We start from the raw sequence: 23,695 nt of genomic DNA, 5'->3' as shown, positions 1-23,695 counted from the left end.
CCTGTTCACATACTCTGCAGAACCAAATGATAAAGGGGTTCCTAGACGATACCAATTCAAGCTGCAGGTGGGTTGGACTTCACACACACACACACACACACACACACGGTATGCTGGTATGTTGGCTTTTTGTTTGCAGCAAGTTAGGAGGTTGCACTGAAAAGTGACATCCCTCACTTTTAGTCTGAAGTGGTACAGTCCATTCCACACCGCCTCAGGACTATACCACCTCATTTTGCTGTGTGGCTAGCTTTCTCCCCGAGAAGCTGGCCTTCTGTGTGAAGGGAGTTTGTTTCATAGAACATGCAACCCTCACCCCCTCCACCTGCAGTCTAAAGTGACACAGTGCAGGAACAGTGCTGGTTCTGTGTCGCCTTTCTATACAGGGAATATTTTACATGGAGGGTATACAACGGGCATGCCTCACTTGTCCTCTCAAGCGGCATAGTCCATTCTATCTCCGCAGGACTATAGCAATTCATTATGCTTCTCCCAGGGGCGTAGCAAGGGGAGGGGGGGCATGTCTGCCCCTCTCCCTGGTGACCCCTTGTGAAGGAGACAATGAAGAAAATAGGAGGGGGGGTGGAGCTGGGGGGCCCTCAGGAGCTCGGGGGCCCCAGATACTTTGAACCCACAACTGCTCAATTATACATCCCTGGCTTCTCCCTAGGCCCATTCACACATTATGTTCAACACTCATACGAGTGTACACAGGTGCAGATTTTTATGCAGGTACAGTCATTCACACTTTATGCTGAATGCAGGTACAGAAATACACTTTCCTATCTATAGCACACATTTGAAGGGCCTGTAGCCAGGTTCATTTTTGAAATAAACCTAGGTGCAGTCATCCACACAAACCCATGTACAGACATCTGTACTCTCCTACAACATAATGTCTGAATTGGGCTCCTGAGGTGCTGGTTTTCTGCATAAAGGGGGTCTGTTCCATCACAGCACAGCATTGAAACGTGCAGGCCTCCACACCAGCCCCAAGCAGTGCGGTGCACTCTGGGAGCGCTGGCTTTGTAGTAGCAAGCATGAATCAACCCCTTTGCTACGCAGGGTCTGCCCTGGTTGGCATCTGAATGGAAGACTTGTGTGAGCGCTGTAAGAAACTCCCTATATAGGGCCATAGCTAGCTCAGTGGAAGAGCACCTGTCTGCTTGCAAGCAGAAGGTCCCAAGTCCCCTCCCTGGCCTCTCCAAGAGTCGAACAGAGAGACTCCTGCCTGCAGCCTTGGAGAAGCCGCTGCCAGTCTGGGTAGCCAATACTGAGCTGGACGGACCAAGGGTCTGACTCGGTATAAGCCAGCAGCTTCCTGTCTCCCTCGAAGAAGCGCTCCCACTCGCTTCTGCGGACCTGCGACACGAGCCCTTCCTCTGAAGCGCCTTGCGGATCGGGTCGCTCATCCGCGGGGGGCGAGGAAAGGCCGCGGCAGTCTCTCCCTCTCCCCGGCGCAGTGGCGCGTCTCTTCCTTTTATAGCGATCTTCGCCTGAGCTGCGGCCGCCGCCGCCTCAGTGCAAACTGCAAACCTGTAGCAGTGACGCGCAAACCGCAGGTTGGAGCCGACCAACCCGGAAGCTCGTGGGGGGGGGGCGGTGGGGGGGGGCGGGAGGCTGCTTCCCCCCTTTTCCCTCTGCCTCCGATTTGGCGGCTGCTGCTGCCCAGCCCGGCTCGGATCCGCTTCAGCTGCTGTTGCTGCTGCTCGAGAGAACCTGTGAGTGACCCGATCCTTTCTTTTAAAAAATAACGATTAGAAATGCATGCCGTGGTGGAAAGCAGTGCGCGCCGCGGAGGCAGCCTCGCGTCTTTCCCTGGTGGGGAGGCACAGCGCTGGCTGGCGGGGTGGGGGCACCCGATCTCAGTTGCGGGGCTGTGTCTGGTGGGGAGTGGGAGGGAGAGGGGAGGGTGGCGATTCAGCAGCCAGCTTTCCCCCAAGACGTGCGGGGGGGGGTGTCAGAAAGAGCAGCCCCCTCCTCCTGCTCCTGCTCCACACACACCCGGAGGGGGTCTCCTTGCAAGCAGGGATCCAGACAGAGCATGTATCAATATCTGCAGCCGACCCTCTGCACAGTTACTCAGAAGGAAGGCCCGCTGAGAGCTGGTCTTGTGGTAGCAGCCAGCAAGCACGAATTGTCCCCTTCGCTAAGCAGAGTCCGCCCTGGTTTGCGTTTGACTGGGAGCCCACATGTGGGAGCAGCACGGTAAGATTTAGGAGACGGAGACGCTTTGGGGACGGGGAGAGCATTTGCATGCAGAAGGTTCCAAGTTCCCTCCCTGGCATTTCCAAGATAGGACAAGATTTTTTTTTAATAGGACAAGATTTTTTTTATTGAACCAACAAACTACCAAAGCATACAGTACGTTGCCAAAGCACAATTATATACAAAGTGGTTGTTTGTACATCATATATCTACAAAGATTTACAAGGAAGGATTTGGTAACCCACAGGGTTATTACAGGGGGGTGCGGGCAGGGACTACAAGGCACGCACATCAGGTAATCGGGGGCATCTCCAAGACAGGGCTGAGAGAGGCTCCTGCCTGCAACCTTGGAGAAGCCGCTGCCAGTCTGTGTAGACGATACTGAGCTAGAGGGACCAAGGACTGACTCAGCAGAAGGCAGCTTCCAATGTTCCTCTGAGTTCAGCCAGGCTTGCTTGCTCCCAGGTCAGGTTGCACTGGGAGCCACTTTTTTGGGGGGGGCTTGCCCCATGCCCCCCTCCTCCGCAGAGCCACCCTTGCTATCCTGTCTTGCGGTCACAGTGCAGAAATAGCTGTCTTTCTTTGGAACATAGGAACATAGGAAGCTGCCATATACTGAGTCAGACCATTGGTCCATCTAGCTCAGTATTGTCTTCACAGACTGGCAGCGGCTTCTCCAAGGTTGCAGGCAGGAATCTCTCTCAGCCCTATCTTGGAGAAGCCAGGGAGGGAACTTGAAACCTTCTGCTCTTCCCAGAGCGGTTTCATCCCCTGAGGGGAATATCTGACAGTGCGAATACTTCTAGTCTCCCATTCAGATGCAACCAGGGCAGACCTTGCTTAGCTATGGGGACAAGTCATGCTTGCTACCACAAGACCAGCTCTCCTCTCCTCTTTGCTTCTGGCTCTCTTCCTGGGCAAGGAAGCAGCAAGCAAAATCGGCAGAGCCAGGCAAAAGGATGAGGATGGGTCCTCTTTCTTTGCTGGCTGAGGATGGTGAAGGAGGCTGGGAAGGAAGTTGCCCCTCCAGCCCCAGCCCCCACCCAGGCTGGTTTAGCAGCAGGAGGCTCACAAGATGCCCCCTGTCTCAGGTTTGGGGAAGGATGCTGACCTCTCAGCTGCCCCTGCCCCACCACCACATGGCCCGTGCCCAAATTTGGGAAGCAGTGAAAGGAAAGGGCATATAGGAAGTCGGCTTCCTATGCTCCCAAACTTTGGGCTTGTGCCCTGGCAGCCAGGTTGGGGGAGCTGCTGAGGTTGCATCCTTCCCCAAACCTGCAGTGACGGCACCAGAAAAAAAATGGGGGGGGGAGAACAGGCAAAATGCTCTTATGGGTGGGCGAGCTGGGTCCCACATGTAAGATTTCTGAAACAGAAATGGGGGCAGGTGGGGGGGGCAAGCTACTTGTCTGGGGTGGGGGGCACTTGCCCACCCATGCTCCCTCTCTGGGGCCACCCTTGCAAACCTATCTGGGCAGAGATCAGACAGATTTGGTTTGTGTGTGATTAGTTCTTAGAGACAAGGGTATATTTCTGGTAGTTATGAGATTCGTTACTCTTTAATAACATCCTTTGATTAAAGGGGGGGGGGATATTCTGCTTCCAAGCAAGCAACCTCCAACAGTGTAAAGAAGCCAAAGTACAGAGAATGCATAGATCATCACCACTCTAGATTCAAATTAAACTTCTTGGAGGTCCTGAAAGTGTGATGCATTCTTTTTTTTTTTTTAAGGATTCCCCTCCGCTTCTCTCCCCTACCTAAAATCAGTAGGTCATATATCCAGAGTTTGGGAGGAGGAAGAGAGAACAGGGCCATTATGTCAGGCTGGAACAGACAGGGCAAACATCTCCTCTTGGATAGTCTGAGGATAAAGGCTTTGGAAATGCACCCTGATTATTGTGTTGTGCTGCAGTTCAGGCTATACAGAGGTACTTGGACGTAAGTGTCAGTGAATTCAGTGAAGCTTTTTCCTAAATCAATAGGCCCATTCACAAGTTATGTTCAACAAGTGTACAGTGTACACAGGAACAATCATTCATGTGTTATGGTGTACATAGGTATAGCAGGGGCCTGTACCCAGGTTCACTTTTAAAATGAACACAGGTATAGTCATTCACACAAACACATGCATGAGTGTACAGTGTAATGTCTGAATTGGGCTAGAGTGTGTACTGTGTAGTATTTCTGTGGTGCAACCCTGCACTGGAAGCATGTGGGGCCGGATTTAGGGGCAGCACTAAAAAGGGGCTGGGCTTAGGAGGCACTGGGCATTTTGTGTATTCTTAAAATTAAAAGCCTTTGAGATGATTGGAGGAAACAAGTTTGTGTTTGTTTGCTTATATATATATCTTAGCCTCCTAATGACACAGCAGGGAAGTAACTTGCCTAGTGAGCAAGAGGTTGCCAGATCAAATCCCCACTGGTATGTTTCCCAGACTATGGGAAACACCTGTATTGGGCAGCAGTGATATAGGAAGATGCTGAAAGGCATCATCTCATACTGCACGGGAGATGGCAATGGCAAACTCCTCCTGTATTCTACCAAAGACAATCACAGGGCCCTGTGGTCACCAGGAGTCAGCACAACTTTACAAGTTAGATACAGATTTGCACACATTACAGTATTTGCATGCATAGACAATAATTTATGTCCATGTATGCACATTTATTATTGTCTGTGCATGCAAATAATAGGAACATAGGAAGCTGCCATGTACTGAGTCAGACCATTGGTCTATCTACCTCAGTATTGTCTTCACAGACTGGCAACAGCTTCTCCAAGGTTGCAGTCAGGAATCTTCCTCAGCCCTATCTTGGAGATTCTGCCAGGGAAGGAACTTGGAACCTAGATGTTCTTCCCAGAGCAGCTCCAACCCCTGAGGGGAATATCTTACAGTGCTCACATGTGGTCTCCCATTCAAATGCAACCAGGGTGGACCCTGCTTAGCTAAGGGGACAAGTCATGCTTGCTACCACAAGACCAGCTCTCCTCTCCCACGTATGGAAATGTATTGGAGGACAGGGATAAATTTGCAGACACGTATCAAAGCCACAAAATGGGCTACACTTAACACATTTTTAAAATATGGTTTTCAGTGGTTGAACAGATGGAGAGGGGTACTGAAGAGGCACCTTTCTGGGGTACTGTTTAGTTTGGGGCAGGCCCTGGAAGTATATCCCACCGAGTTCAATGCGACTTGTGCATAGGACTGCACCCTTCCCCTTCACACTGTCCAAGAGGAAATATTTGAATCTTGCCATATCTGTCTCAGCCTTACATGGTGGCTCTAAAAATCTGGATATGACCCTGGTGATGGGGCTGGGGGGCGATCTCATAAATTGGATGTGTTCTCCTTTAAGCATCCCCAAGAAGTTTTATTCGAATCTTGAATGATATTGATGATTCACTGGACTTCTGCTTCCTCGTTAGCTTCCTTGCTTATTCCATACAGAACCTTTTCTCATCAGATGGTTTTTAAAAAATATCGCTCCGTGGTGCTTCTCTGTCTCCGTGATGTTTGTGATATAGGCGTATAGCACCGTAGTACCTTTCATGGCTAAAAATGGTTATCGGGAAGGTGCCTGATTCCCTCCCACTTTAAAAAGGCTAGTTCTCAGATTTGGGGGGAATATATTTCTGTGAATCGGTTGCATTTGGTAGGGGCTTCTATCCACTCCCAGCCCCCTCTCTCCTGGGAGTGAACATGTCAACAGAAGGCCTGTTGGTCGATTTCTCATTCATAGGGGATGGAGTAGAATGGAAAGAAAGGAATGGGCAGTGGCAGGTTGATAGCTGTTCAGCCTCCGCTGTTCAGCCTGGGGAAATGGGTGAAGATTTCCAGCTCCCACGGCAGCGGGGTGGGGGGAGGTCTGGGAAGAGGAGGAGGGAGAAAGCTGGGAGGTCACGGTGAACTGGCTTCAAAGAGTCCCATAACCGTCTAACGGATGTCCCAGCAGGGTTTGGGACCTGTTGTACATGGCCTTTTGGGATGCATTGTCTCCTGACTGGGGTGGGCTGGGGAAAGGGGGGAAAGGAGATTTGGCAGATGGAAGTCCTACGTCGTCGAATTGGATAGGAGGGAGAGAGATACAGGGTGTGTTTTGCCTGTGCACTCTATGTATATGCTTGTCTCTTTTGATCAGAGTGATGTGGCAGGATTTTGCTTTGTAGAGCTGGTGAAGGAAGAAATGGAGGGGGAGAGAGAGAAAGGGCAATAGCTCCTTGAGGGGATATAGAATGGCAGGGGATATATAACCGCTTTATATCTCCTTTCTGTATGTAAATGCATCTGAAACAAAGGTTTGAAGAACCTTTGGAGATGGAGCCGTAGTAGGTCCATGGTAGAGCATCCGCTTGTCATTCAGACGACCCCAGGTTTGATCCTGGGTATCTCTAGGTAGGGCTGGGAAAGAATTCTGCCTGAAATTAAACCTAGGGGAAGCGCTGCCGGTCAGCCCAAACCAGAAGTAGGCAACCTTGGTACTCCAGCTGCCATAGAACTACAACTCTCGGCATCCCCAGTCACAATATATTGTGGGAGGGGGATGATGGGAGTTGTAGTTCATGAACAGCTGGAGTACCAAGGTTGCCTACTCCTGGTGTAGACCAGGGTTTCTTAACCTTGGGTCCCCAGATGTTGTTGGACTACAACTCCCAGAATCCCCAGCCACAAAGGCCATGTCTGGAGATTCTGGGAGTTGTAGTCCAACAACATCTGGGGGCCCAAGGTTAAGAAACCCTGGTGTAGACACTACTGAGCTAGAGAGATCCATGGTTTGGCTCAGAATAAGGCAGCTTCCTGTGCAACACAGGCTTTTCTGGAATCTCTGGCCGACTTGGACTGCTCTTTAGATGTGTAAATGGGGGCCCAGTACTGCAGATAAGACCTTTCCGTCCTGGCTGCTGAAACACAGGGCTTTTCAGTGGATTCAGTTCACAGAGTCATCAAGTATAATATAACCATGCACACCACTCTGGGCTCCTTGGAGGAAGAGTGGGGTAGAAATGTAAATAATAATAATAATAAGTTAATGCAGAGGGGTCAGGCAAGGGTAGGAGGGCCTTTAGCTGGGGTCTGACCCAGACTGCAAATCATGGCCACAAAGGGGAAAGATGAGGCTAAGCGGCAGCCCAGGGGTTCCCAGCTTCAGGTCCCCAGACTGTGACACCCACCCTGCATCCTGTATAGCTTACTCTTTTAAGAACGAATAGTCCTAGAATGCTTTGATTCCACTCAGCATTTCCTGTGCACAGGATCCAACAGAATGTGGCAGCGGGTGGGAGGGACAAGCACCATGATAACCAGAGACATTAAGGTCCCAGGAACGGTGGGGGCCAGTGCTGCTGATTGGATCCCAGGGCCTGGAATAGATCAGAACCAATGACGTGAGCTTCTGGTCTTTGTGATGTTTCCTGGATACCCTATGACTCTAAAGCCCTTCTTTAAGGTATATAATGCTGTTGTGCCCTTCCGCTTTTGCTACCACAACACTGATTCACCAGGTGTTGTTTTTTGGTCACTTATGGCAAGGATGAGGCACTTCACCACACTTTATGTACTATAGAAATACTAGAGTGTTTATTTACAAGTGTCATTCAAGGAGGCTGTTCTCACGAGCAGCCAAGCCCAGCCTTAGCCAAGGGCTTGGCTGCCCGTGAGAACCGCCAGGATCCATGCAGATCCCGGTGGTCCCATGGAGCCAATGCCAGCGCTGACACAGAGATGGGTGCCTAGAGTGCCCCCCTTCTGGGGAATCCCCCAGTGCACTGCGCTCAGTGCGTGGTGCATTGTGGGATACCTGGAAGCTGGGATGCGTCGTCTCAGCTCTCCAGAGATGGATCTTGTGGGGGCGTGGACGGTGCTCCCAGCAACATTGTCGGGGGTGGGGCGGGGGAGGTTGTGAGTTGAAGCTTTCCCTGTGCCTGCCCGGTCGTGTGAATGACCTCAATGTTTCGGAGTATTCTTGCTTACTTTGGTTATGGATATATTTTTGAAGCTGGTATTTGACAGCAGCTGGTATGCTTGGTGGTTACAGTATTTCTTGAGGATTTCTTATAGATGGTACATTTAAATATAATGGGATATTATGGGATTATGTTTCACTTGATGTTCCAGACGATGGCTTAAACAGACTCTGTTGTTTACTTTCTTTAGTCCCTTTTGCTGTGAGTTTGCTCTTTCTTCTCCTTAAAGGCATTGCAAAGGTAAAGGTGTGCCGTCGAGTCAGTGTTGACTCCTGGCGCCCACAGAGCCCTGCGGTTGTCTTTGGTAGAATACAGGAGGGGTTTACCGTGGCCATCTCCTGCACAGTATGAGATGACGCCCTTCAGCATCTTCCTATATCGCTGCTGCCTGATACAGATGTTTCAGCGGGGATTTGGACCGGCAGCCTCTGGCTTGGTAGTCAAACCATTTCCCTGCTGCATCATTAGGTGGCGTTGCAGGAGGGTATTTTCTTTTGTTGAGCTAACCAGTGACTGTGGGGCTTCTCATCTCTTTTCGTGAATGGCTTGGCTCAGTTCCAATGCAGTGGGGCTGTAGCTCAGTGGTAGAGTGGCCTTCTTTGCATGCAGAAGGTCCCAGGTTCAATCCTTGGCAGCATCCCCTGGTAGGACTGGGAAAGACCCCTGTCGGAACCCTGGAGAAGCTGCTGCCAGACAGCGTAGACCAGGGATCCTAAACGCTGGGCCCCCAGATGTTCTTGGACTTCAACTCCCATAATCCCCAGCCCCAGTGGCCTTTGCTTGGGGATTATGGGAGTTGAAGTCCAATAACATCTGGGGGCCCAACGTTGAGGATCCCTGGTATAGACAATGCTGAGCTAGATGGGCTAATAGCCTGACTCAGTAGAAGGCAGCTTCCCATGTTGCTCTGCTCATCCAGTGGCATTTGCTCTGCCGAGGCGTCTGCAGTTTACTGGTGGTGCAAATAGACCTGTGGGTATGGATGCATAGAGCAGCCTGATATGAGCAAGGCTTGGCACTGGTGATCTCCTGGTTTGGGTCCTAGGAGCGACTCTGCTTTTGAGGCAGACTACTAAAAGAGGTCAGGCCATGATGGCACTAAATGTTGGCAGTGTGTCTTCTGCCGTGCCTGTCAAGAGTCCTGTATAATCCTTGGAGCTAGCTGTGCGTTGGCCAAATGGAGCGCTTGCTTTGGGTGCAGGCCAGGAAGCAGTACTTGAGAAAAGAGAGTACATCGTAGGGGGTTTCTTTTTATGGCCACAGCATACAGGCCTCCTGCCTTTGCTTTCAGCTGCTCTGTAGATAGGTGGGCAACTCTGCACAGATCCTGTTTCGGTGCATAGGCTGGGTTTCAGCACTAGAGATCAGGCGCTTGGAATGAACCAGAATGCCTGGGGTTCATTCTGACGATTCACTCATTCCGTGAAAATATTTATTTATTTATTATGTATTTATTAGAAGCATTTGATATACCGACCACTCCAAAGACTCCGGGCGGTGTACAATGACATGTAAATAAGGTAACATGAAAAATTATAATCAAAAATTACATTAAAAATACAAACTAAAAAAGATAATGAGAAGGAAATAAAGTAAACTACAGGGGAAATGCCTGGCGGAAAAGAAAGGTCTTCAGTACGGATTTAAAGACCGGTAAAGAGGGGGCTAGACGAATCTGAAGGGGAAGAGAATTTCAAAGAAGCGGGGCAGCAACCGAAAAAGCCCTTTCGTGGGTCCTAGAACTCCGAACCTCTTGAAAATCAGGGACCAAAAAAAAGGCCATCTGAAATGATCCAATAGGACGGGATGTAACTGGATGGGAGAGGTGATTCTGTAAGCAAATAGGCGCCAAGACTTATGGAAGTCTGCCCTGCCCTATCCTGTCAATTCAGAGTGGTTTACAACAAAGGCTGCTGTACAGAGCCAGGATGCACCAGTGCAGCAAGAGGAGCAGCCTAACAGCACTTCTCAACTAACTGCACCGGTGCAGCAGGGAAACAGCAATTTTTGAAGCCCTCCCCTTCCCCAGGAAAGCCTCTGTGCCTTCTGAAAATATGTCCCTGAGGGTTGTGCAGCCATTCAGGACATATTTTTGAGTGGCACAGAGGGCTTTCTGGGGAAGAGAAGGGCGAATTAAGCACAGTTTTTACCTCCCTCTTTCTCCACCCCACTGAAATGAACAGAAATTAAAAGTACTTAATTTTCACTACATTGTGTCCTATATTTTGTGAAGTTATATATGTGTCCTATATCTCGTGAAGAAATCATCTCATGAAGAAACTGCCCAGTCAATAACCAGAATATAGCAGGCATAAAGGTACTGGTTTTGACCTATTTTTGACCTTTAAAGCCTTTAATGGAACATAAGAAGCTGCCATAGATAGACCATTGGTCTATCTAGCTCAGTATTGTCTTCACAGACTGGCAGTGGCTTCTCCAAGGTTGCAGGCAGGAATCTCTCTCAGCCCAGTACTACCTGCATATACTTCATAACCTTGTGGGTTTCCAAATCCTTGTGTGTAAATCTTTGTAGATATATGATGTACAAACAACCACTTTGTATATAATTGTGCTTTGGCAGCCTACTGTATGCTTTGGTAGTTTGTTGGTTCAATTAAAAAAATCTTGTCCTATTTTTTTTAAAAAAATTGTCCTATCTTTGAGAAGCCAGGGAGGGAACTCAAAACCTTCTGCTCTTCCCAGCGTGGCTCCATCCCCTGAGGGGAATATCTCACAGTGCTCACACTTCTAGTCTCCCATTCATATGCAATCAGGGTGGACCCTGCTTAGCTAAGGGGACAAGTCATGCTTGCTACCACAAGACCAGCTCTCCTGGTTTGGGTCCTGGATGTCTGGACCGCCGACTCCCAAGCGTTCCTGCCCACTTGACAAATTCATCAGAGGGAGCTCTGCTCTGCGTGCCTATAGTGAGGGAGGCTCGGTTGTCGAGCGTGTGGGGCAGGACCTTCTCAGTCATTGCCCCCAGACTTTGGAATGCTCTCCCGACTGCCCCTCAGCTTCCATCACAGTTTTTAGAAAACAAGTAGAAATGTGGCCCTTCACCCAGGCTTTTATATGAGCACAGTGTTTGCTGCTGCTGTGTTATGGTTTTATATAGGTTTTTAAACTTTGAAATAGAGATATATTGTGTTTATATTGATATTTAATCTCTGTACTTTTTGTATTTTAATTGAGCATTGTTTTAATTATACTGGAAACCTCTTTGGGGTTATTTTGAGGTTATTATACTGCAAACCTCTTTGGGGTTATTTTAATGAAAAGCGGTATAGAAATTGAACTATCAATCAATATCAGGCTAAACACCTATTTAAAGAGACGGCTTTACTCTTCCCCCCTCAAATGGCAATTAACAAGTATACTGGCAGACGGACTGAGAGGGCGTGCTGGATGATGGGCACGTCCGAAGAGTCCTAAGTTCATAAAGCTCATGATGTGTCTTATGACTGTGGATAATCTTGCAATAAATTCCATTCCACAGCAGCCTCTTCCCCTTGTTAAAGGCAAATGCGCAGCTGCAGAAGGCTTCAGAAGAAGGGCACGGGAACTGAGGCTTCTGGGTAACCAAGGCGCATGGAACCTGCAAGCTATTGCAGTGTCTGCAAGTGTCTGTGGGCTCACCGTTCTTAAAACATCAAGGAAATACTTGTAATGTTATAAAGCGTTCTAAAGGCATGCGTGCAAGAATATGCATGTTAAAATTCGCTGGGGTAGAACTGTCCACCCGCCGCACAACCTCCAGTAGGGGTTCTCAGACTTGGGTCGCTGGATGTGGTTGGACTACAGCTCCCTCCCCATCATCTTTAGAGATTTGGACACAGGAAGAACTTGGTATTTGGGTCCCTCCCCACCTGCCCCCTTGCATTTTGTTTTGGAAGACTTGGAGAAAAGAACAATTTTACAGCTGTTTCGGATTCAGAAGTACACCATGTTTGGTCTTGGAACCTATCCATGTTTACTCCGAACTGAATTCGTTAGGACTTAGGAACATAGAAAGCTGCCATATACTGAGTCAGACCATTGGTCTGTCTAGCTCAGTATTGTCTTCGCAGACTGACAGTGACTTTCTTCCCAGTAAGCATGCCAAAGAATGCAGCCTGAAGACTCCCTGCCTTCTGCCTCAGTTACTTTCTTGAGTCATTTAGAGCTACACCTGGGAATATAGGGAGGTGCCTTATTCCGAGTCAGACCCTTGGTCCATCTAGCTCAGCATAGCCTACCCTGACTGGCAGTGGCTCTCCAAGGTTTCAGACAGGGGTCTTTCCCAGCCCTATCTGGATTGGCCACCAGAGATGGAATCTAGGACCTTCTGCATGCAGAGCAGATGGTCTACCACTGAGCCATGGCCCTATCCCCAGCCCCCTCCCCATCATCTCAATGGACAGTGTTCAACACAATTGTTCTCTGCAGTCTGGATCATGTCAATCAGGGGTTCCAGTCTAAGTTTAACCCCGGCTAACTGAGCGAAGAGACACCTTTTAAAGTGGTGGTTCTCTTCTGCTTAGCAGGGGAAGAGCAGCTGGCCCTATCCACCCCCAGCACAGCATCCCTCCAGTGGCTGTTGCTGGTGTCTATCTTATGTTTCTTTTTAGATTGTGAGCCCTTTGGGGACAGGGGGGCATCTTATTTATTATTTATTATTCGATGTAAATAAATAAATAATAAATAAATAAATAAACCACTTTTGAGAACTTTGGTTGAAGAGTGGTATATAAATATCAGTAGTAGTAGCAGCCTTAGGTCTTCAGGTGCCATTGTACTACAACTCCCATCTTCCCCAGCCACTGTGGCTTTGGTGATGGTGGGAGGTGTAGTCCAGCAACATCTGGGGCTCCAAAGTGGGAACCCCAAAGCTGGGCATTTTATGGAGTGGAGCACAGGGGTTTGGCTGGCTAACTCACACTTCCTTGTATTGTCAAAACTGCGGCCTGGCCAAGCTAACAGCTGACTCAATAATTTGCTCAGAAAATCTCACAGGGACTTGTATCTAAAGCTTCCATATCAACTATGATGTCTCTCCACTGAATGCCACACTGACTCTCATGGCACACAGAAACCCAGGTTACAGAGGCTACTAATACAACAGCAACAAATATTTATATACCGCTTTTCAACAGAGTTTTCCAAAGTGGTTTACATAGAGAAATAATAAATAAATAAAAAGAAAGAGAGAGAGAAAGAAAGAAAGAAAGAAAGAAAGAAAGAAAGAAAGAAAGTTCCCCATCCCAAAGAACCTCACAGTCTGAAAGGAAACATAAGATAGACACCGTCAACAGTCACTGGAGGGATGTTGTGCTGGGGGTGGATAGGGCCAGTTGCTCTTCTCCTGCTAGATAAAGAAAATCACCACATCAAAAAGGTGCCTATTTGCCAAGTTAGCAGGGGTTCAACAGTCCTGGTTACTTCACAGAGGTTACAGGCTGCAGTTACAAATGTGTTTCTCTTTTATGTGTTTCTCGCAATTATCCAAGTGTTGGTGTCTGCCGCATGCTCAAGCCACTTATCATGGGCTGAGCTGGTTCAATTTCATTTGAATAAACGCAGATTATCCCCTTATGTCAGAGCTGTTGCTGGGCTGGAGTCTTTCCAGGCCTCGTTGTTTATGCAAATTCTGCACCTATTAAGACCTAAAACATTTCGCACTCGCTGGTGAATGTGGATTAGACTGTTTTGCAAGAAGATATGGGGCCCATTCCAATTTATTTATTTATTTATACATATTTTTAGACTGCCCCAAACTTACCTCTCGGGAGCCGAGAAAGATCAAGGAGCCTCACCCACTCTTCCCTCCCTCCCCTTGTGAGCCAGGCTAAATGCAAAGCTTCCTGGTGTATTTAAACCACAGTTTCCGGTGGGCAAATCCGTACAACCTGGAGAGCTGGAAGCATTGCTGAACTGCTGGAATCCAGATGATCAATTCGATTTAAAATAAGAGTTTACACTGGACTTTCATACATTGGAATTAGATGTTTTGATCTTTATTGTGCAGCATTTTGCACAATTACACTGTGGCAAACATCACACTGGCCAGCACATCTTATCTGCTGTCACAGAGGAGCAACATAACAGCCATGTGGCTTGTAGAGTTGCATCTATTTAGTCATCTGCTGCATTTATTTGGGGGTATTTTTTTAAAAAAATGTGCTTGGAAAAGCCAACCACAGGGGCAGTGTACGTGAATACAACCACTGTAATGTGGTTGTGTTTCTTCCTGTTGCGTCACAACGTCACAACATTGCCATGCTTGCCATTACAGTTGTACCCTCCCCCTTGCACATCTGAGGCTTTGGGGCCGAGGGAGGATTTGCGCCTGGGGCCCCCAGTTCTGGCCCAGTACTCTATCCACTACGCTATACTGTCTCTGCATGAATAAGAATACACGTGGAGTATTTTGAATGCTGCTTTAAAAAACAACACAAATCCTTCTGTAAATGCTTAGTATTTATTATTTGCTCAGAAATCTGGGGAAGTAAGTAATCATGCCTCTTGGATTTAAAGCAAGTAGGAGTATAACAAACAGCTCAGCTAATCGGGTTTAAGCATGAGTAGTCTGAAGAGGAGGAGAGAAATACGCTGGCGGTTGTGCTGCTAAATATGAACCAGGCAGATAACACAGGATGTATGAGGTTTAGGGTCTAAAGCCAGTTACGAGATTATTGCGTACCGAATGGCCAGCATTGCTCAAACGAATGCTTACTTCCTTGAGTGAAAGTTACTGTAAGGGAGTGGGCGAGGCTGAGGCCGCTGGAGCTATTCCACCCCACCCACCCCCGCATGCATGGGGTTCCAAGATGGTCTCCAATCCAGGCGTTGACCAGACCAAGACCTGCTTAGCTTCAAGTAAGGTGGTTGAATCACATCCTTCAGACCAGGGGTTCCCAACCTGTGGTACTCCAGATCCTGATGAATTACATCAACCCCCCCCACCACAGTTGTCGCTGGGGATGATGGGAGTTGTAGTTCAGCAACATCTGGAGTGCCACCAGTTGGGAACCCTTGCTTCAGACCAGTGTTCCCTCTAAGGTGTGCACACGTGCCTGCGCTCACAAGTTTTTTTTTATGTCCGCTCAGTTAATTTTAGATCCCGCTCAGGTTGAATCAGGAAGGCCCCACTCTGAATGCACATGTGCACACACACTGCCTTGATCCTGCCGCCCTGAACAAAACTCATTCTGCACACAGATGAAAAAGATTAGAGAAAACACTGCTTCAGATCATGTCTAGGCATACAGCTAATTCTTAGTAGGTAACAATTAGAGTTGCCAGCCTTTTCTCTTTAACCATTTCCTGGCAGCTTGATCTGCAGACGTCCTTGGGTGATTTCATGCTGTGAAAAGCTTCACCTGCTGATTTCTTCGGGCCAAGGTTCCATTCAAGGCACAGGAGCAGGCAGCCCCTAGTCATTTGGCAACTTTGTAGGAACAGACTGGCAGTTCAAGTTGAAACCCAGCTGACTTGAATGGATTTGTACGCCCTCCTCTTCCCACGCTCTGCTGTGCTAATTCCGCTCCGCTTTCCACAACTCTCAGTTATTCCATGTCAGTAGCTTTTGATGGAAGCTCTTTAAAATATAAACTTATTTTCCTAAGGGGGAAGTGGGCTGTTATTCCAGAGCAATCTAACAGGAAGTTAGATTTCTCTCTAGTTCAGTTATGACATGAGTTCCCTAGTTAGCACTTCTTGCTGTGTGGTGGTTTACTGCAAATAAATGGAGTGACCACTTCCAGTTTCTTAGTTATAGTTAAATTTCTTTACAGTCTTTCATGCAGTTGTCCTAAGGCAGTTTACAAGGTTAAACAACAATAAAAGCACATTGAAAATAGAATCACCAATACTTATTGTTGCATTTTGTGAACAGCCTGTCAGAAGGGAGGGGGGAATCTGGTTTGGTTTGCAGTGGTTGGATTTACCCCAGGGAAGGGATTCTCAAACGTGGGTCCCCAGTTGTTGGACCACGAACTCACATCATCACAATGTGGATGGACCACAAACACAGAAGAGTAGGGGTTTGCACAAAGCTGGAAAACCGGTTCTGCTCGAATCGAATGGGACTCGAGCCAAACCGGGTCTGGTTCAGTTTTGAACACACTGCAGCCAGGCCTAGTTCAGTTCGAATTTGAACCGGTTCAGGACTGGCTCAAGGGGTGGAGGGCAGTAAAATTGTTTTTGTTTTTAAATGATGACTTACGACTGCCAAGGGCTTTTGTGGCCTGGGGGGCGGGGTGCTGCGGTGGCTGCAGGGGGGAGGTCTTCTTGTGGCTCCCCTTCCCCCACCGGCTGGTTCAGGCTATTTTGGCCGTGTGTGTGTGTGTGTGTGTGTGTGTGTGTGTGTGTGTGTGTGTTTAGCCATTTTTTGGGCCGCCGTGCATGCACACTGCCCATCTGCATGACAGATGGCCAGTACGCATGTGCGGCAGCCCAAAGAATGGCCGTTGCAGCCAAAAAAACTGCACACACCGGTGTTGAAGGGCCTGAAACGGCCCAGGGGGAGACTGGCAGGGGGAGGGGAACCACCGGAGGAACACACACACACACACACACACACACACACACACACACACACACACCTGCCGCAGCATCCCCCAAGGCCACCAAAGCCCTCGGTGGCAATAACTCATCATTAATAAAAAAAATTCTTTAATGCCCCTCACCCCCTCAAACTGGGCCTGAACCAGCTCAGCCGGTTCAAAGTCAAGCCTTCAAGCTGAGTCAGCTTGATTTCAAGCCAGCTTCACACCCCTAGAGGAGAGCTGGTCTTGTGGTCGCAATCATGAATGGTCCCCTTAGCTAAGCAGGGTCCACCCTGGTTTGCATTTGAGTGGGAGACTACATGTATGAGCACTGTAAGATATTCCCCTTAGGAGAAGTGGCCACTCTGGAAAGAGCACCTTCATGCTTGCCTGCAGAAGGTTCCAGGTTCTCTCACTGGCATCTCCCGATAGGACTGAGGGAGAATCCTGCCTGCAACCTTGGAGAAGGCGCAGCCGGACCATGTAGACAACACTGATCTAGATGGACCGATGGTCTGACTCGGTAGGAGGCAGCTTCCTATGTTCCCATACTGGGGATAATGGGACCTGTAGTCCAGCAACATCTGAGCACCCAAGGACCTAAGCTTGGAGTCGCCAGTTTGAGCATGTCTGCCCCAGAGCATTCAACATACATTTGGTTTCTTAAAGAGGCACCTAAAGAGCATCTGGAGTATTTGTTTATTTCTTATTTCAGGACAGTTATCTAGAGACTTTTAAGTCTATGATATGAATTTGTGAAAGATCCTCTTCTCCTGATTCCGTATAATTATAACAGTCCCCTGTCCACCTTTGCAAGCAGCATTCTGTATTAAGGATCCAGTCCTTCATTCAGGGGTTCTCAAACTTGGGTTGAGATGCTCTTGGATTATGGGAGCTGGAGTCCAACAACATCTGGGGACCCAAGTTTGAGAACCCCTGTCTTGACAGCATCTCCAATTAGGGCTGGAAAAGAGCTCTGTCTGAAACCTTGGACAGCCAGTGCCTGCCAGTGTAGACCAGGGCTGCACAATATGACCCTCCAGCTGTTTTTGGAGCTCAGCTCCCGTCATCCCCAGCCACAGTGGCCATTATGATGGGAGTTGCCGTCCAATAACTGTAGGAGGGCTGAAGTTGTGCTGCCCTGTTGTAGACCATACTGGGCCAGATGGACTAATAGTCTGATGCCATAAAAGGCAACTTCATATATTCTAGCTGTGGCTTCTAACGGGAAGGTGTTAAGCCCAGTGACTCATGCAGGATGTAGCGGAGCCTCTGCTGGGTGGTTTCTGCGGCGTCCCTGAATTGAGAGTGACTGGATATTGAAATAATATGGAAATGGGATAGAAGAAGCAGAACCAAGACCAGCGTAGGGAATTGGGCAGAGACACAGCAAGAAATCTCTTTTGCGTCTGTGTTTATCATGACATGCTTGCAGATCTGTAGCACAGGTGAACCCCATTATCCACAGGGGTTCCGTTATCTGCTGCAACCGGGGATAACGGAACCACAGATAATGGATCATTGAGTCAATGGGACTCAGGGGTGGGGAATGGTGAAAAACAGGGAAAGGGGGCCCTAAAAACTGAGGGGAGAAGTGCCCTACTGTGCTCCGTGGGTCTCCAGGTGTCCAGCAATGCCCTTCAGAAGTCCCAAATGCATCATTTTCACATGAAAAACCATGCTTTTAAAAAAAGAAATGAGCCACAAAATGGCTCCTCTCCTAAAAATGATGGCTGGAAATTACCTATGAGGTCATACCCCTGCTAACTTGGCAAAGAAGCACTTTTTAACGTGGTGATTCTCTTTATATTTAGCAGGGGGAGAGTAACTGGCCCTATCTAACCCCAGTTCAGTACCTCCAATGACTGTTGCTGGTGTTTGTCTATCTTATGTTTCTTTTTAGATTGGGAGCCCTTTGGAGACAGGGATCTGTCTTATTTATTTATTATTTCTCTGTGTAAACCACCCTGAGCCATTTTTGAAAGACTGGTATAGAAATCAAATAAATAAATAACATAAATTAAATTTCCAGCCACCCCCAAACTGCAGATACACAAAATAAACCCTTTGTTGACCGCCACCCCCACATATGCCGATCAGGTGCCAGTTACCTCACTGCGGATACGTGGAACTATTGGATATTGGGTCTGCAAATGCGAGGTTTGCCTGTACACGAGTATGTGCACCAGTACATTGGAGGATTCCTAGGCTAGTCATTTTGTGGGATACTGAAGTTCCTGGGGATAAGTCTTGGCAGACCTGATTAGCTTGGGAAACTTATGTGACTCATTTTTTTTGAGCCAAGCATATAAGACTTTCCTTATATGGGGGAAATCTTGGGATGGACTCATAACAGTGATAGGGCATGTGTTTAGCATGGAGAAGGTCTCAGGTTCAATCTCTGGCACATCCAGTGAAAGGATTTTGGGCAGACTAGACCAGAAGTTTTCAAATTTGAGCCTCCAGATGTTGGATTACAGTCCCCATCATCCCCAGCCACAATGGCTGAAGAACACTGTGGCTGGGGATGATGGGATTTGTAATCCAGCATCATCTGGGGCCCCAAGTTTGAGAACTCCTGGAGTAGACATTACTGAGCCAGATAGACCAATGGTCTTGCTTGAAGTAAGGTGGTTTCATATATTCAGGTCTTCTAACCTTCACAAAGCCACCCTGGGCATGCAAAATGAGACCGGGAAATTGCCTTTTGCAGCATTTCAAAGGACAAACTCTTTACCTACTGCAGGGTAACCTGACTCCTGAATGTGACATTACACTGACTCTCTCGCCTGCCGCACAAGATAACAGATCAGCATACCAAGGTATTTAGCAGCATTGGGAGGAAGCAATCCTGAGATCCAGTTACCGTACACCTTGTCCTTCCTGTTCCCTCTCCCTCCTTGCTGTGCTTCGATTGTCGACCCAGGGTGAATGTAGGCATACAGGTTTTCTTCTGCCTCTGTTCCTGTGACTTTACACCACATTGACAAATAAAATTTAAGCAGGTTAAAACTTCCCCCTTCACTTTACCTCCATGCCAGGAAAATAAATTAACCAGCTAAACTTCTGCCTGCCAAGTGGCACATGAGCAGGGCCTAGTGGAAAACCTGGCAACCTTGAATCCCCTCTGAGTTTCTTCTTTAAGCTTAGCAAGGGGAGAGAAAGCAGGATGAAGCACAAGGCAGAGACTACACGTTCAGCTTGGTGGAATGAGCCATTGTTCCAGGCCTGGTTTTAGAAAGATCTTAAGTTCTTTAAGGTCTGTTCCTATCAGGAGTGATGTGCCCTGGGGTATTCCAAGCTCCTGAAATCAATGAATACATCATCAGATGGCAGTAATTATCCCCAAATCATTTTGCTTTTGATCTTCTATCTAGCATCGAGATAGATAAGTGTCTTGTTCTTGAGCCAAATGAAGCTAATACAGTGTTCTTCATGCAGAGATTGAAGTGTGCAGAGCATCCAAATTGCATCGATGCAGCCATACCTAATTGCCCAGCCAGGAGTCAGTTATTGCAGAGTAATGGTTAATTCAGCATTTGATTTGGAAAATGCTGATGCCACTCTGTGTATAAATCATCCTTCTAGAGATCAGCAAACATCTGACAAATGAAACCTTGTCTAGCTATTTAGATACCCTCCAAAGGTTCAAAGGGACATGATGGTAACACTTCTCTTGTCACACTAAAGTTCATTGTCCAAGGCTGCTCCCATTCCTGCCCACATGTCCCTATTCCTCATTCATCTGAGTGAGAAAATAAGGACATTTTGGCAGGTATGCTCTCCACCACTACCACTCTTTCATACTGCTGACAACTCTTCTCTGTCTCTTTGTACTGAAATGTTCCTTGACTACAGGCTGCCCTCCACAATGTCAGAAGCCAAGATGGTTTTGTCTTTGTATTAAAGATACAATAGAGCCGCAGTTCTCAAACCTGGGTCCCCACATGATGTTGGACTGCAACTCCCATCATCCCCAGAAGCAGGGGCGGATCCAGCAGGAAATTACAGAAGGTGCAACAGGAATTCCCCCCCCCCCCGCATAAAAAATTCCCTCTCCCCATATAAATATTGTCAGTGGGTGTCAAACTAAAATTTGGTGGTGAGCCAGATTGCCAGATTAGATTCTGATGCATCTCTGGTGAGCCACACATAGCCTTGCACCCACCTCTCACCACCTGTCTTCCTCCTCCTCTCTGCTCTTTCTCACATCCCCCCTCCCCCCCGGTTAAATTAGTTGAAGTCACTACTTTTTACACTAAAATATACTCAGGGAAAGATTGATTTTTTTTTTTTTAAGAAGAAATTCTGAACATACCTGCCAATACCAGATTTTGCATGGACCTCTCTCCCTTACAAAGGTGTTGCTAGGTACTTACAAGATCCAGGGCTTGGGCCCACAGCCTCCCCACATTTTGATAATAAAACCCTTTCATGCTCTCTTAAATGTATTCAACACTCTCCTCCCCACTAGCTTGCTTCACAGCTAAAAATGAATCTCCTTTTTCTCCTGCATCAGATTTCTCCTGTAATCAATACGCACACAGTTGAGAACCAGTGTGGTGTAGTGATTAGAGTGTCAAGACTAGGATTGGGGGATTTGTGTTCCCCATTCAGTCATGAAACTCACTGTGGGACTTTAGCTGAGACACTCTCTCCCCCGCCCTCCAAACCTGCCTCACAGGACTGTTGTGAGGATAAAAGTGGGGAGGAAGAACATTTACACTACCCTGATCTCTTTGGAGGGAGAACAGGTTGTGTGTGTGTGTGTGTGTATGTGTGACATTTAGCCACATGCACTCCAATCCTAAGCATGCACTCAGAAGCAAATTCAAATAGCTTTTTTTACACCAATCACAGCAGCATGCAATTCAGTTTGATCTCTTTTATTTAGTACATTTCATTTAAGCAAAAAATCATATGCAACTATAGTGTATGTCTATATACTACAGGATATATACACAGTCTGTGTGTCTATACACTACAGAAAGAAAAGCCACCAATTTGATTTCAAATAAGACAGCAGAATGTCATATATGGAGTTAACCCAATTTTGTAGAATTTAAAGACAACCAATCATTTCATGGGCAAGGGAGTTTTAAAAATGAGTTTCTTGTGAACTGATTTGCAAAGCCTTATTTTGAAGCAAGTATACAAAAATAGACTTGGTGGGGGAGCATGCTAAAGCACAAAGCAAAATAAAATAAAATAGTCATGTTTAAAAGGAGAAACATGTTAAGAGAACCATTTTCTCATATTTTGCTATTTAAGCCATTTTGAGAACTCTGTTGCTAAAAAAGCAGCATATAAATATGCTTAATAAGAGCGGAGTGGAGGGAGAGAAAGCAACACACACAAGAGACCAGATTAGAGCTATAAGCAGTGTAACTTCAGGAATAAAAGGCAGGAACAACAACAGATCCATTTTGTCAAAGCATCCCCCCCACTTCTTTTCAAAGCTTTTAATACTTTTGTATTGATTAATTTCTTCACAAGAAGGTATACTGTTGGGATGGGGAGGGTTTTTCTTACAAGTTTGCACTAGAACAGTTTTGGCAGACTTTGAAAATGTTTTGTTGTTTTTAAAAAAGCTTAAAATTCTCTCTCCCACATATACGGGATAGGACTTCTCTCACATGTACAATACACACACGGTTCATGGAGCAACACAACAGCTTGACCAAGGGGAAAAAATCACATACAAACCAAACAGCAAAGGGTTGCTTTTTACAAAATATCTTACTTTCGTTCTTGGAGGGAGCCCAATAGCCAGCTTCCTCAGCTCTGCAGTTACATACAAATTCCAAGTGGGGGAGGAGCACAAAACTCCAAGAGAACCAATAGGGCTGGGAGAAAAGTTAACCTTTTTTTAACTCTCTGCTACTGCTGATCTCCAAGAGGCTCGACATTAATTCATAAGGGGTGCAACTGCACCCTTGCACCCCCCCGATCCGCCCCTGCCCAAAAAGGAATGATGGGAACTGTAGTCCAGCATCATCTGTGGACCCCAGTTTTAGAACCCATGCAGCAGAACAACATAACTTAGTCATTCATACTAAACCTAACCAGCTCCCTTATTTTATTATTTTATATTTATGTATCATTATATATGTATGTATTTTAATTTTTTGGTATTGTTTAAAATGCAACAAAGTGGTAAATATTAAAATAAAACAGAGAAACCACTTCGGGAACTTTGGTTGAAAAGTGGCATATAAATATTCGTCGTATTCGTATCATTCCCAGCCACAGTGGCCGATAGTCAGGGATAATGGGAGGAATGTTCCCTCTAACAGGGATTGCCAGATGTTGTTGACTACAACTCCCATAATCCCCAAGCAAAAGTAGAGTTGCCATATTCAAGCTTCCCAAATCTGGGTGACCCAATTTGCATATTACGCAAATTATGCAGCAACTGATTTACATCTTATTTGTTTATTTATTTGACAGATTTGTATACTTTGCCCTCCTTCTCTGCCCTCCCATGTGATCGGCTGCAGAGTAAAATCTTGGCAATTCGAGCAGCACATTTGAAATCCGTGTAAATCCGAGTGGAATTTAGCAGCTGGGGGGAGGAGCCAAAATCCGGGAGCTACCATAAATTCCAGGGGACATGGCGACCTAAGCAAAAACCATTGCTGGGAGTTGTAGTCAACAACATCTGGGGATCCCTGTTAGAGGGGACACTGAAGGGGAGTTGTATTCCAACATCTGTAGGTAGGCTGAAGTTGTGCAGCCCTGCTGTATATCATGCAGTAAACGCCTTGATGCCCTACTCTTCTTTTTTGTCTCCCTGGTCTGTTAAGTGGCTGGGATGCCTACTGGCTAGGCCAGGGTTTCCTTGTACCCCTTTTGTTGCAGACCTTCAGCTCAGGTACCCCACAGAGGTTTTTAGAGTGTGTGTGCATTTATGACTTACACACACAGACAGACAGACAGACAGACACACACACACTTAAATGTTATAGTTATGAGATGAGCTACTTCGGTCCC

The 23,695-nt window shown here is 47.2% G+C and overlaps 1 protein-coding gene across 2 annotated transcripts in view; it reads left to right on the top strand.

Annotated features, from left to right (window-relative positions):
- The first annotated feature begins 1,576 nt into the window (after nt 1–1,576).
- CYRIB (CYFIP related Rac1 interactor B) overlaps nt 1,577–23,695 on the top strand; it is a 125,310-nt gene continuing 103,191 nt past the window's right edge. Inside the window, exon 1 of one of the 2 annotated variants that reach the window (XM_053248124.1) lies at nt 1,577–1,721. The gene's annotated coding sequence lies outside the window, so the exon portion shown is untranslated. The remainder of the gene's footprint in view (nt 1,722–23,695) is intronic. The other variant, XM_053248121.1, reaches the window with a different exon arrangement.

The sequence above is a fragment of the Hemicordylus capensis genome, chromosome 4 (assembly GCF_027244095.1).
Source record: "Hemicordylus capensis ecotype Gifberg chromosome 4, rHemCap1.1.pri, whole genome shotgun sequence".
Taxonomy (NCBI): Eukaryota; Metazoa; Chordata; class Lepidosauria; order Squamata; family Cordylidae; genus Hemicordylus; species Hemicordylus capensis.
The sequence above is the reverse complement of the archived record's forward strand: the minus strand, read 5'-3'. Positions and strand labels throughout refer to the sequence as shown.